Below are 10,469 nucleotides of genomic sequence, written 5' to 3' on the forward strand. Positions count from 1 at the left end.
GAATTAAAATGAAAATTCTGGAATCATATTGAGAAACATTACACAAAGTATATCTCAAATGTCCACCTATTTGACCATCTAAGTGTGGCTGGCATACAAGATTTGAAATGAAAATTCTGAAATTATATTGAGAAATATTACACAAAGTATATCTCAAATGTCCACCTATCCGACTACCTAAGTGTGGCATAAAACAATTACAATGAAAGCTCTGAAATCATATTGAGAAACATTACACAAAGTATATCTCAAATGTCCACCTATCCGACCATCTAAGTGTGGCATATAAGATTTGAAATGAAAATTCTGAAATTATATTGAGAAATAATACACAAAGTTTATCTCAAATGTCCACCTATCCGACCATCTAAGTGTGGCATACAAGATTTGAAATGAAAATTCTGAAATTATATTGAGAAATATTACACAAAGTTTATCTCAAATGTCCACCTATCCGACCACCTAAGTGGGGCATACAAAAATTGAAATGAAAATTCTGAAATAATACAAAATATATATCTCAAATGTCCGCATATCCGACCACCTAAGTGTGGCATACAACTATTGAAACAAAATTCTGGAATCGTATTGAGAAATCTTACACAAAATATATCTCACACACTTATTAAGTGTGTGAAATTTAACTGAAATACGGAATTTCGAATACTAATCATATTTTAATGTTGTGGAAAATTGCTAAAATTTATCTCTAATGTTCACCTATCCGATAACTTGAGAGTGACAAATATTATAAAACAAAATTTTGAAACCATATTGAAAAACAAAACAGAAAATAAATCGCGAATCGTCATCTACTCAGCTACGTAAGTGTGTCATGTAAATGCAAAATGATATTTTGGAATGGCAATAATATTGAGAAGCATTCAAAAAAAATTTCAACCATCCGACCATTTCAGAAGGTATGTAATTAAAACACGAAATTCTGAAAAAAATATCGAGAAACATTACACACAACATATCTCAAATGTTCAATAAAGTGACGTTTTCAGTGGGGCCTATATATATAATGCAAAACGAAATTTTGCCATGTCAACTAAAATGAGAAACATTACACCAATTATAACTCAAATGTCTACTTATCAGGACGCCTAAGTATAGCAGTGATTATACAGTCAACTATACAAGCGATCAAAATGAAATTATTGAACCTCTATATCAATTTAGAATCTTTGCACAATTTATTTAAAATTTTTGCACCAACTCGGAATACAAAAACAAGATTGTTATTTTGAATTTATAATTAAATAGTAAAAATGTATGCTAAGTATGTATACGAATGTGGATATGCCCACTGGATTAAGTTGTTGAGTAGAGACATAATTATGCTCACTGCCGGTTCATCTTTATGAATTATACAGAGATGTCTTAAAGCTTTACAATAAACTTCTCGCAAGATATACAAAGCCGTGCAATTATTTTTCTTTTCGTCGTTTCTTTTCTGGTTCGCGTTTGTTTAGAAGCTTTTTTTTTGAATTGATTTACAGCCTTTTTCTTTTCCATATATATGGTTTTCTTTGAAATCACTTACATTGCTTATTGAAAGTGATTCTGAAGATGGTGCGGTATAGTCTGTTGACTTATCTGAAACTTTGGTCAAAAATACATGCATAAGTCACAAAACATCATCACAGTGTTTTAGTCCAATTCATAATTACGCTACTCTTGATTGATCGAACAAACGAAATGTTTGAAACTGGGAATTGCATTATTACTCAAATAAACCAGAGTTTCTAAACGGTGCACTACAATTATTCGTAGATAGCTGCGCTATTTGTGATGGGCTACAAGTGATATTATGATTTGATTTATTACCATTCATTGGTATCAATTTAAGATACCGTATTTAATAAAAAACAAGCATAGCAAACTCATTTAGTCACCTCCTGGCACAGCTTTCTCTGAATCACTACCCGCATTTCCGTCTGCCAAGTTCTGAAACGTGGGCCATCCCGTTGGAGAGTCACCAACATGTGAACAAAAAATACAGCCCAGTAAATAACTAGATGAAGATGGTAAAATAACACAGGGATATGTGCCAAATCCCAAATAAAATTGCTAGCAATGCAATTCTTCAAAACTGTTTTCCGAAGATAAAATATTCTAATCTAATATGAAGCGGTGTATTAGATATTTTTATTTACACCAAACTATACAAACATATACTGAGTGGCGTCAACCACTCGCTTCTCGTATATCCTTCTGTTTCGAGAAAAAATTGAATTCATTGAATTTTCACAATCTTCGTTTGTATTTTCATCTGGATTTAGAAATCCTTCTGAATTACACACTCTTACAAACGCAAACCCAGTCGTGGCATTATTTTGATGGTCAGATCAGGACTACGACCAGTAAAAGCATAACAGTATCAGTAGTCTATATTTTGATAATCTGGATTACGTGAAAAATCTCAACACCAAAAATATAGTAACCCTAATATTAAAAATCGTTATGACTAATCACCTTATCCGATGAGTGATGATTTCCAGCAGCATTCCTCGTGACCATGAAAACCTTGTTTCAAGTTATTATGACTCGACTCCAACTCACTGGGTAACTAATAACACCTGACACAAAAGACTTGGATCTCTTCTCCAAACACAACTGTTCTATTTTATCTAAATTTCTGCAATCACGCACTCATGAAGATCCCAATCCCCTCACGGCGTCCAGATTACATGCGAACAAAACGGCAAACGTGGTAAAGTTCTCGGCGAACCCGACAGTTTTACATTTGCGTCACAAAGCCTCTTTAGTACGGAGTTGTGAATTGAGGTCCTTTTCAGTTTATTGAGATTATATTGCAAAAAACAGAACGGACGATCTTCATGTTCTGCCTGGTTATTGTATCAAAATTATCAAACCTATTCTCCAAAAATCGTAAAAACATATACCGAAAAATTAAAAGATTTTTGCATAAACAAAATGTCCACTTAATGTACGAAAATTAAACCCGTTGATTATAAACCAGCAGAACCATTGTCCCCTTAAAGTTGGCGAAAATGTGCAGATATTTGAAAAATATTAAAGGAACATATTATTTTTAATACTGTTTTATGAGAGAAAAAGAGATTTCAGCAAAATATCGCAAAACGTTTTAATTACGGAACGTGGAATAATTAAGCGGACAGGAAAATGTCTACCCAATTTTTCCGTCTACATAACTGTCGCTTTTTTAGCGCGGTATGTCTACTTAACTACCGTATTAGATATATATATATATATATATATATACATATCAACGTTTTATGATTTATTAGAGCTTACCAACTTCTATTTTTAATTGACTATGAATTGACTATATTCAATTAATCACAATTTTGTCTTTGGTCTAACCATTTTCCCCTCGCTTGTCGTTTGTCTTTTATGTAACTTATATAAATTTATTCAAATATGCCTTTTTTATAAATTTATAGTTGAGTTGTTTTTCTTTTTTTTTCTCTATTATATGATTTTAGTAAAGTTGCGTTTGCTGCGAATTTTTTCAATGATTCAAAATATTTTCATCATAACGACTATTGCATAGTCAATGTTTGTAGCAAATGTAGTTATTTTTTTACACTGAACCAGTAACAGCGCTTTAGGTGTCGCTGCTTGAAGACCTAATATGGTCCCTCGCGACTCCTGTCGCACAAATATCATTATTATTATATTTATTTATTGTACCAATTTTGTGTGCATTTGATGTTTTTGTGACGACGAATAAATGATTGATTGATTGATTGATCTGCAGGTAAAGTACGTACGCTAGTTTAGTACCACAAGTACTTCTAGCATGATTGTACTCAAAAAATATACTGTAGTTAGCCCGCGGCTGCTTCGCTACGCTTGAGTGCTACTCCTGGACGTCATCGTTTTTCTATATCTTGAGGAGGTTTTGGTCTGGTATTTATGTGTAGTTTTTGAGGGATTTTATGAACAAAAACAACTAGAAAGATGGCTGGGCACTCACATGGTCATTTGGTAAATCCAGACTGTAAGTTGGTGTGTAAGCACAGAAGCACGCACACATTCCAGATAAAAACACTTGTATATCCTTTCATCCCTGCCTTTCATTCCACGCGTTTTTTTTTATCTGTTTTGTACATTTGATAAATTGTTGGGAATTTTTTTGTGTTTTTGAAAGCAAGATGTTTTCTACACCTATTTACCTGTTTAGATATACACAAACTTGAATTCCAGTCTCGGAATTTGCTGCATTCAAATATTTAAAACCAGCTTCATTTATATATATATGATATGTGGGGTAAATTCTGGTGATCTTCCAGTTGCCATAATTGGACGGAAGAAGTCGTCACAAGTCTATTTCCATTACATTTGATTTATCTATCTAAATTTTGTTATTATTTCGTGTAAGTTCCACAGATTCCTTCAGCCATTATCTGTTTTTCAGATGATTGCCCGATTCTGAATTGTGTTTTTTTGTATTCTTGTATTATTATTATTTTTATTTATTTTTTGGTGGGCGGCCGCGTACTTTTTTTTACGTTTTTTACCCTTATTTTAAGTTATGCTCGCCCTCCAGGTATCTCTGCATTTCATTTTGTTTGCCTACTTTTTGTGCTGTTTTGTTTTTATGTCAGAGTATCGAAATAAATGATTGATTGATCTGTACAAGTACAACCCTACACGTGATAAGTACACGAGACTTAAAAGTCCTTTCCAGACATGAATAGGCTCGGGTATGGTTCACTGATTTATTGGAAAATAAATGGACCTAGGCTATATGTATATGGGTCGTTTTGTAATATTATTGTTGTTGTTGTTCTTGTTGTTTATCTCGGCATTTTCTCTTTTATCGTTATAAAAAAAATCGCTTTTTTTTAACTACTAGACCAAATGCTTTTAAATTTTCAGCAGTTGAAGATCGTAGCCTACTTTTCGCTAAAAGAATTGCTTTTTTGTGTCCATATATTTAAGCATATATTTCTCTTGTTTCAAGACATAACAGAGTAGCATGTCGTCATGCCTGCGTCCGCATCAAGTAACATCTAACAGTGGAGCGACGGCAGTGTGATTATAGTTAGAGGGTGGTAATTGTTGTTTCCAGCATTATAGTACAGTTTTGAAACAGCCTACAAAACAGCCCACCATCTTTGCGTCGGTACCCTAAGTCATAGGTTCTCAAAGTGCTCCGTACGGAGCCCCAGGGCTCCGCAAGAGAAACCCAGGGGCTCCGCGAGCTATTCGATTACTTTTTAAAATACTGACTAATTTCGTAACTGTTCAAAGAAGCAATAACAGCTTTGATAATATAGGACAACAGTATAGCCTCGAAATATGGCAAAGAGGCGGAATTAAAAAATGATATTATTTATAAGCAGGAGCGCAGCAAGGATTCTTAAGAGGGAGGTGGTTCAAAATTGGAATCGGAAATTTCCGCGCAACATTTTTTGCGATTAAAAAAACGGATAACGAGATTTCTGTTGCGTAAAATATTCAATCCATGTCCATGTCCACATATTCAATCGTTACTCACGTTTGATTCGAGATTACTATTAGGATTACTAAAATGAAAGCATACTATTCTAAAATAACATAAAATACGTGATAAACTACCAACTATAAATAAATTGGAGTCGTATTTTTGCGATCTTGGAATTTGTCAAACTTGATTCGTTCTTTCGCACTTAAGATTATTTTTAAGCAAGATATCGTCGTTTAAAAAATTGCAATGTCTGGGCAAAATACGAACAATTGAAATTTATTTTATTGCATTCGGCTCCGTTGGTAGTTTCAGATTGAAAAAGGGTACATCGCGGATCGCGCGCACAATTGATTGCGTGCGGCTCCGTCGGTAGTTTCAAAATGGGGAAAAAAGGTACATCGCGCGCACAATTGACTGTGTTTCGATTTCGCAGTTACTACTACGATGAAAACCTAACATAACACCAAATTTTGTGATTTACAATGTCTATAAAAGCGTTTTCAATCTGAGGCGAGTCTGCTGAAACCAAACGTGTGATCTTCCATTTTAAGTTTTAGTTTTAATATTTTAGAATGCCGCTTTTCAATCAAGAAATGTGAGTTGCGGATTTACCTCTTCATTAATTATTATTTTTAGCATGACTATAATGATAATGACGTCGATGACTATAATATGGTAACATATTTTTCACATTCAACTGATGATTCCCCACGAGAACAAAAAAGCAATTAACGTCGTCATTGTGTAACAATACATGTATATGCCGATCGACCCCTAATTTATTAGTATGTTTGTCAAGTGTCAAATTTACAGCTTTAGTATATATATATAATTTATGCTTAAAATTTAGTTTTATTTATGACTTGCATCAACCCTATTAAAAAAGGTTCAGCATTTAAATTGGGTAAAGTACTTTTAACTTGCTCAGGAATGTTAATCTGAAAGTAACAATTTTAACATTTATTTTGGGGCTCCGTGAATAATAGTCAACCTTTTCAAGGGCTCCGCAACACCAAAAGTTTGAGAACCCCTGCCCTAAGTTATCAAAGTGGAGAAGGGGCAGAGTATTTCTGATTTTCTGTGATTGCATTTATTGGATGGTAATTAAAGGTTTATATCAGGATTATAGCACAAAAGTAAGAATTCAGATACTCCCAAGTAGGGATGGGTGATATAGAATACCGAATCCAGAGGATTTCAATTCCTAAGACTCGGTTTTCGGCGCCGTTCGTCAATTTTTGAATTTTGAATTTATAATTTATTAATCAGGGTCGAGTGTTTTTCTCTCGCGACAAAATCTGTCTCGCGGTATCAAACACCGTAATCCCAGCTTGAATATTCAGTACGCGATGACGGCGTTATTGCACCATTTTATTCATTATCATTGGTGCCGAGTGCCATCTTACAGTCAATTTTTCGAATGCAACAATCTTAATTTTTTGGAATAGTGAAACATTCTTTATCTTATATTAAATGACTTTTCGAGTTCTCCCGGAAAATGATGAGTATTCGTCGACGTTAGATGATAAAACATTATTTGCGATTAATTTAGATCAAATTTTACTTTTCACGACATCCAGTTTTCGAAAATAAGAAGTTATAACGCAAAACAGTGCGCTTTGTCAGATTTTTTTGCACTCCCAACATATATCTTAGATTTCGGGTCGCTGATGAATTCGTTCCTATCGCCCTAGCGTGACACATGCCTGGCCGAGTGTCGGGCGGTATTTTAGTCGACGATAAATTGAAAAAGTTGCGATGATAACTAGAAATTAAAATTGGGTAACAAAAATGAATTTGTCTCAAGATGTTATTATATGAGCTTTGCTCTCAGAAGCAAGCGATTTCTATCAAACGCACAAGACATTCAAACAATATATAACGATATCATATCAGTCCGATAACCTACATCCTCCTTAGGGTTCCATTACATTTGAACCCAAGTACATTTGAACTCACGACAATTGCACCTGCATACTATTGCACATATGTATTTTTTTGTTTTACGGATATTTGAACCCATACTAACCAATGTGTTTTAGCACCCACATATAGATTGAACCCGCGGATATACACATGGGTTCAAATGTACGGTCACCCCTCCTTAGACATCGGCTACGGCTAGATAGCCGAGGACTACACACGCCACAATATCGCGTTGAGAGAATACCATGACGCATCACCCAAGCGTAACGAGAGAACTGTGTAACATAAATAAACAAAGACGACAAAGGCGCGAGCGAATATTAAGTTAACCTATAGTCACACAGGTTGAATGAATTCAATGAAATCGAATTCCATAAAAAATGTATAGTTGAAAACATTCCAACATTCCTTCTGTCTGGAGCGCAGAATTGTAACTGATTTAAAATTTAATTTTTTGTATAGGACAGGGTGGCCAACCATCTTTCGACTGCGATCGACTAAAATCTTCAAAATAGCTTGCGATCTACTGATCTGGTAAGAAGATCATACACAAAAACGATTGAGTACTCAATATGCAGATAACTGCACGTCTGCACACCCCCATACCAAAAATTCCACCGCTGCAAATTAGCTCGGCTCTGTGGGCTCATTTCTAATGAAATCGCAACCAAAATTTGTATATTTTATGTTCCATTTGATTTGGTTATGTAATTGTACTCGGGGTAAATTTTCTTTATTTATTTAAGATTTATTCTAATCATACAATTGAGATCTAAGACCTTCCTAATTTTTAGTCGTATGTGTATTCTCAAATCATAAGTATTATATGGCTGATCAAATTTCAGTATCTGATTTACAATTTCCTCAAAGTCATATTCGTCGCTCGCTTTGAATTAGAAAAATTGGCATTCTGATGCCCCTGCTACCGTGGCAAATACACTTTACCACAGTAGTCTTGGAGTTAGAATGAGAAAATAACTTTCGCATGCCGCAGAAGGCATTGTAGGATTGTTTTCCCGTCATGACACGTGTTCATTTCTAAACCAGCGGTGAAACTTTCATTTATTACGTATAATTATGCTCTATCAGGCTTGTCCAGACGAAAATACTGTACTGTATATAGTATTTTGCGCGCGTATTCATTCTGTATTAAAACACACAGCAGGCGATACATGGAACTGGTTCAAGACAATTTGTGGGGAATGTTAATAAATTTACTTAATTAACATCAGACGCGATCGACATACTCAACGCGTGGCGATCGACCGGTAGATCGCGATCGACTTGTTGGCCACCCCTGGTATAGGATATCATGTCATCAGTTTGATGGTTGGAAATAAAAAGAATAGAAATACCATTTCCTTATTAAATAATAGAACCCCACACTATGTGGCAGTAATAATGAATGTAAAACTCCTAAACATATAAATGAGTTCGCTGATTTTAATGATAAATATTGAAATCTTACAAAGATGATAATGGCATTTCCAAACAACATACCTACTCATCCAAAATTGATTTTTCTTTTTCTAAAGATTCTATGTCTACAACATGATTCTTGGCGTTTTAAAACGCTTTAAAATCCATTCAAAAATAACCCATTACGTTTGAAATTCATAATAGCAAGACAAGGCAGTGTAAACATTTACTGCCTTTTAAAAATGATAATATGCCTAGTGAATTAACAATCGACAAGCATTTCCTGTGTCAAAGGCAAGCAATAATATTTTATTAAAGTGAATAAAATAAAATAAATCTCCATATTACAGTTTGACTTGATAGCAAATAAAAAAAAAAACGCAAAAATAATTTATTGTTGAAAATCCTGTATAAATAGATAATATCTGATGACAGAATACGATTAAACGATCAATATAAAAATATACGATAATACGATCAATATAAAAAGATACTGAAAGGAAGAAGACAAAAAACACAATACATGTTGACTATGTTATAGGTCAGGGTGGTCTAAGGTTGGAGGGCCGCAAAAACTTTTGAGGTTGAATCGCGGGCCATGTGAAGGCGTGGGGCTATCGTCAAAGATAACCAAGTCCGTCAAGTTGAGACTCCGGACCCAGCTAAAAAAAAAACTTGATCGCGCGGTGCTTATTCAGCTCTGCGCTTCGTCACTGTTATCACGGTATCCAGGCCGGATAGCGACTGTCATAATGGCGACTTCATTTCATAATAGCGACGTAATCAAGTGAGCGACTGTCAAAACAACTACCGTATTAAAACAGCGACTGTTGAGTTATCGACCTAACTCGTGTTAGGGTTAGGGACCTCTCTACACACTATGCACGCACAAACAGGCAAACACATTGAGTGAAAGATTTAAACCAAAAGGGACTTTAGAACAACATTTTATTTAGACTACCCCTAACCCTAACGCTATCATAACAGTCTCTGTTTTAATGCGGTCGCCATTATGACAGTCGTTCACTTGATTACGTCGCTATTATGAAGTCGCTGTTCTGACAGTCGCTATTTGGAACCCGAGCCGTTGTCACATGGCCAACGCTTGAAAATAGATGAGTGCTTTACTAAAATAAAGGTACAAAACGTCTCTCCGAATGAGGAGTTACTTGACGCGAGCTTAAGGTACGAAGTTTGTCTGCATAAGACATTTCATTCTCCTTGTACCGACCACATGACGTCATTCGTATATTGGTCTTGACGTTTATAGATACAACATTGACGCAATTTCATTACCGTACATTTTCATCACATTCGAGTGATATATTTTATAAAGTTCAGCACGAAATGCTATTTTGCAAAGCCACGCACACAATGACATAAAAGTTTAGCAAAACTATGACACTTACATTCTTTATCTTCACCTTAATTTTCTAATGTCTTGATGCACAATGTAGATTGATATCCATGGTTAAAGTAAAATAATTTGTATAACGTAATTTTGAATTTGTATATGATTTTTTTTTTCAATCGGTAAGGTTTCAAAAAGTAAACTATGAAACGCTGTGCAATTCTTCATTATTTCATGGAAGTCGTCCACTTGCGCACGAAATTTCAGGATATCCAATTGTATACATAACATGATTCGCCACACGTGGAAACGTGGAATAATATTTCA

This window comes from Styela clava, chromosome 6, assembly GCF_964204865.1.
Source record: "Styela clava chromosome 6, kaStyClav1.hap1.2, whole genome shotgun sequence".
Lineage (NCBI taxonomy): Eukaryota > Metazoa > Chordata > Ascidiacea > Stolidobranchia > Styelidae > Styela > Styela clava.